Source organism: Arachis ipaensis, chromosome B04 (genome assembly GCF_000816755.2).
Source record: "Arachis ipaensis cultivar K30076 chromosome B04, Araip1.1, whole genome shotgun sequence".
NCBI lineage: Eukaryota > Viridiplantae > Streptophyta > Magnoliopsida > Fabales > Fabaceae > Arachis > Arachis ipaensis.
The window spans coordinates 105,296,600-105,302,331 of NC_029788.2; the positions used below are offsets into that span (position 1 = coordinate 105,296,600).

At 34.4% G+C, this 5,732-nt stretch overlaps 1 pseudogene; it reads left to right on the top strand.

The window, feature by feature from the left end:
* LOC107636905 overlaps nt 367-5,732 on the top strand; it is a 5,604-nt pseudogene continuing 238 nt past the window's right edge.

A 5,732-nucleotide genomic window follows, 5' to 3' on the forward strand; every position in this document is an offset into this window, starting at 1 on the left:
ACCTAAAATATATTCAAAATTTTTAAATTATTCTCCTAAATTAACTTATCCTATCTTAAATTTCTAACTTTTTTTAATTGTTATCACCTAAATTTTTTTCCATCTAATTCTCATCACATCTATCATTACTGCCACCACTATTGCTGCCACCGCCACAATCTTTAACCATCATTTTACCACAACTATTGATGATAACTTTCAATAAGAGTTATTGTTATTTTTAAAACCGTCTATCTTTTTTGTTATATAAAACTATCAATATTTTCTATTATTTGAAATATTTTATTTTTAAGAGTTTAACTAAATAAGAGTGCATGACGTATTTTTGTAATAATTTTTAAAATTATTTATTTCAATACATAATAGATGGCGGAACCCATTAACAAGTTGACACTTAACAATCATTTGAGGCCCAAGCAGTACATGGCCCCACCAAATACATATTTATTATTGCTTTTATTTATTTTTTGCGACAGAATAAAATTACGTGTCCATTAAAATGAAAAAATAAAATGAAAATGAAAATAAATATATTGTTATATACCCGTTATTCACTGCATTACATTTCCGTCACATTTGGTTCTTCATACTGTGTAGTGCAGGTGCTTCAAGGCATCTTCTCAATGTCACCGCTTTCTTTGCATTCACTCTCTGCAACTTAAACCTCACCATTGCTATCATCCACCATTCAAATCTCCTACTTTAATCCCAAAGCCTTATCATTGCTTTTCTCGCATTCGAATCCGAATCACACCAAAAGCTTCTTCGAAGAACAACTGTGCCACCACCACCACCACCACCAATGATTCCTTTGAAACTAGCTCCCTTGAAGATGAATCTTCTCGCAATTCGTCTTCCTCGGATGATTCCTTTGCTTTTCTTCGTCGATTCGGGTACTGCTTCAATTGAGTTACTATCAGAGCTGGATTTTTTTCCTTTTCTTTTTTCTATTTTTTTTTGGGCTTAGTTTATGCGTAATTGGGGCTTAAAAGTGTGTTTCTTAGTTTATGCGTAATTGGGTGGAAGAATGGATTTTTTTTCCATGTAATATAAATCAGGGAATGCTTTTTTACAACTTCTCTGTAGAACTATTGAGTAAAATCTCAGTTGGAAGCAATCTTACTTTAGGTTGAATCATGAAAGTTCAATTTGCTTCTCATAGGCTTGTTCTCTGTTACACAGTTGCAGATTCATTACTTTTGTTTTCTTAATCTATTTTAAAAAGCAGTCATTGCATTTTTCTTTTAAGCCATTCTTTTTATTCTATATAGTGGTGCATAACTTTTTTGATGAATTAACGTCAATATTGCACAATAATAAAAGGAACTGAATTTCATTTCCAAATCCATGTTCAATTCTAATAGACATTTGATAGTTCTTGTTACTAATTCTTAAATTTAAGGGTGAGAACCTTATTATAACACCAATATCATTATGTACTAGTTACCTTTCAGTTAATTAATTATGTTGCCATCCACTTCAAGAAATATATTGACAATTAGTCAATCAATGTAAACTTACTTTTTCTTGCTTCAAATTCCCTGTCATCAGTCATTATATGCATAACAAGAGATTTTTCTATGTCCCTGTATTTCTTTTCCCCTTTTAGTTGGTCTGAGCTTAATAGAAATAAACATTGCATTTTTGGAAAACCATTTCACGGAACATTTTGTTATCTATAATTGAACCTTACTTCTGTCTCCTTAGACTTGATAAAAATCTTATTAATATCATCTACTCCATAATCCATTTATTTTCTGTACAGGATTCCCCTATGCGTGGACCTGCTGAGAACTTTCTTATGCTAAGGGCCTTTGGCGCTCCACCAATTGTGATTCATTAGCTGCTCGAGGCACTTTTCGTGGATTTAAGGATACAAAGACGCCTCGATATGCTGTTGGCAAGTATTACATCAGTTTCTTATATAACTTCATCTTTTCTCACTCAAATTTGTTTGAAAATTAAAAATATTACCCCCGCCCCACGTGTGATACTAGATTTCCATCCTCTTCCCATGGCATTTTCTGTGGTTTACTCCATCCTTTTTAACTCCATGGTTTCTTTTCTTTTCGTAAAGTCCCTGTTTTCCTCCTCTTTTCAACAGTTTGCACTCTTAGTAAAGGCTGTGTTTTTCTATTATACTCAATGCAGGAAGAATGGAATCTTACAACACAGGCTAATAAATGAATGACAAAGCAAATAGCTTCTATGGAATATCTGTTCTCATTTTCATTTCTCGACTCTTTGCTGCATAGAAGAAGCACAAGCAGATTCTCAAATTATTTCTTTGAGTATATTTTGTTCTGTAAACTTAGGTCTGCACTTTAGTCTTGTTGATGTGAAAATTTTGCTGGATGTATTGATGGAGATTGCTTCGCTTGAATTTTCAGGTGCTGGCAACGTTCTTAATGCAATATTGGATCCAATATTAATATTCTTTTTTGGTCTTGGCATTAGTGGTGCTGCAGCTGCTACAGTGATCTCTGAGTACGTCAACAATGTGGTAAACTTAGTTTTATCTGTGCATTTTGCACACGCCCCTGAATTTATGTAATCTTCTGCATTTGACGCAATTTTTCTTTTGCTCACCAGATACTTAATTGCTTTTATTCTTCTATGGAAATTGACCGGCAATGTGCTCCTAATGCCTTTTCACTTTGATGGGAGAAAAATTTTCAGCTATCTGAAATCTGGTACCTCTTTCTAAACTAAGTCATATTGTTGGTAAGTCTGTCCATATACAGAGGAATTTTTTTTGTTTCGGTAATGATAATAAAATTATCAGAGTGGATTGAAAAAAATGTTACTAGTTCTTTCTGTACAAATGCATCGAAAATTTCAAGATGAACTTCAAATTTGCATGATTATTAGCTTTATAACTAATCAGCTTAACATGAGTTCAGGGATCAATAGTTTCAGTTTTTCTTGCTTTCATGCTTTGAATGGATAGTGTATTCTATTTGTGGTTTTGTATTTCTTGTTACTGTTGGCTATAGATTTTACATGTAGCTTCAAGTTGGATTGAGCATTTTAATGACTAGTAAACTGGAACGAGAATTTCGAGAAACTGGAAGGATTTGCTGATAGGATCAGATATGATTGACTGATTTGAAAATTACGATCCCATAGAGTTCATTTTTCAAGAATATTATGATCGCATTGTTCTTGAAAGGGGAATTTGATTGAATTTATAATTTTAACAGGGCTTTTGTGTCTGTTCACACATTATAATGTGTATTTTGTACTTTTAGTCACGAAATATGGTTTTTGTTTTCTTAACTCTAACTGGATCGAAGACATAACCGAGCTAATTAGGCAGTTAGTTTTACTTTGACTGTTGCATTTTGTATTGTAGGTGGTCTTCTTATCGGCAGGACTGTGGCTGTGTTTCTGACTTTGACACTGTCAACCTCTATGGCAGCTAAGCAGGGCCCTATACATGATCAAAACATATCTCTCATTAGTTTATCATATTCAGTTTCCAAGACACAAATGAATCCAGTCGAATAAAGTTTTATTTTATAATTATGAACTGCATTTGTTTATTTCATGGACATTTGGGGGCATTCCCTGACCAAGTAAACAAGCAGGTTGGGTATGGTCAAGTTTTAAGACTTTTTTCTCATAAGCCAAAGTCTTTTCAAACTTCTAAGCGGGGCTCAAAATGATGTCCTGTTATTGTGTAATATGGCATTTATTTTACAGACACTTCTTGCCAGCAGTTACTCGCAGGGAAATTACGAGCAAGCACGCCTCATTACATATAGAGTATTACAGGCGATTGATTATTGCCACCAGTAACTTACTTTGTTCTTACTTGCTTAGTTAAATGATATTGGAACTTGTACACAGATCCATCCAGAATTCGTTTCACCTACTCTCTTTTATGTGTCAAGCAGATTGGTTTAGGAACAGGAATTACTTTGTCCGTGATCTTATTCTTTGGGTTTGGATCATTTTCTAGCTTATTTACCACAGACTTGGAAGTTCTGGGTGTTGCTCGGTCAGGCATATTGGTAAGAAATAACAATTCTTGTTGACTTGGATTGATTTAAAAGTCAAAGCAACGAGTCTGCAGAAGTTGAAGTCTGTGTCTAAGTCAGGTCCTTAACACCAAGTAAAAATTGTAATCCAGTTCAAGATATTAATTGGAGAGCATCTTTTTCTAGCGACATCCATTTTCATGCAAAGCATAAGAATCAACTCTTTTTTGTTTCCCTTCTTTTCCTCCCAAATAATGGAGCATCACAAACAATTTATCTTTTAAGGTTACTTAGTGATGATGAATGTATAATCTTATATCTTAGCTAGATTATCTTCAGGATTTTCTTTTTCTTTTTTCTTTTTGGGAGGTTAGACTTGACATTAACTGACCAGTATAAATTGTTGTGAAGTGTTGAGCTCCACTTAAATAAGCAAATGGTTTATTGTTGGTTGGCTAATAACTGAAGGTTCATTTTGTTGTATGGTTATATATTTGTAACATCAGACTATCGCGACTCTAGTATTGATGAATCATACCTTGCATGACAAAAGCTTCTTGGACTGATTGAAATATAATATCTTATTTTTAGCTGGGCTAAGTTTCAGCGTGGCTATTAAATGTCTACTCAGCTATTATATTATGCATGATCTTCCTTTCTGTCTGTGGATGCATGTATGTATCAGTAATGTTTGAAATATCTGAAATTTAATCATACTGTGCAGTTTCTGGCTGGAACTCAACCAGTGAATGCTTTGGCATTTGTCATTGATGGGCTTTACCATGGGGTATCAGACTATGGTTACGCTGCGTACTCAACGGTAATTGTAAAACCTGATGATTACAAATACTTAAAAGTCTCATGACTAATTTTGCTTTATATATTTTTCTCGTTGTTTGTTCCCTCCTCTATCCTTACATTTTGTTTCTTGGGTTTCGTTATGGGGTAGATGCTGGTTGGACTAGTTTCTTCAATGTTCTTGCTGGTAGCTGCTCCAGAACTTGGACTTCCTGGAGTCTGGGCAGGGTTGTTTCTCTTCATGACTATGCGTGTTCTCGCTGGAACATGGAGGTAGATATTTGCCACTGACACATCTAATTCATTATTATGGTGACAGTTGGGACACTTTTTGTTGGTTGTTATGACTCACTATACCCCCCATATTGGCACCCTTGCACCAAAAAGAATCCCAGCATGCTTTAGAGGGAACACGTGTGATATGGCATGCTGTCACATGTATGAAAATGTCTTGCAACTTTTTTTTTAGAGTTAATCTTTTTCATAGTCCTACTCTTATAGCTAGAGCTATAAGCAGACTTGAGAAAACTTTAGAGGGAATTATGGAAAATGATTTAAACATAAATAATTTAAACACATGTTTTGATAGGTTGAGCAGCAAAAATGGCCCGTGGAGTATGGTCTGGTATAAAGATGGCGGTGGAGACTGACTGAAATTATTTTGAAGTCATCCAGTATTCAAAGTTTTCAACTTCCATAATCAGGTGAAAAGGCCAATTTTTGAATGGCCAGAGCATGATCAAGAGCTCTATGTTGTGAAAAATAGGCCTGATTTCCATACCCTTGCAATTGGATATAATACATAACTGTGTAGGACTAGAGCAAGTTATTGGAATGTTGCTGATACAACTAGATAGAATTTATACAGTTTCCAAAGAAGTACACAGAGGGAGAGAACAAGTCATAGAAGAAATTTGTATTTTTTAGGAGATTGCAGAGTCTTTTGTTTAG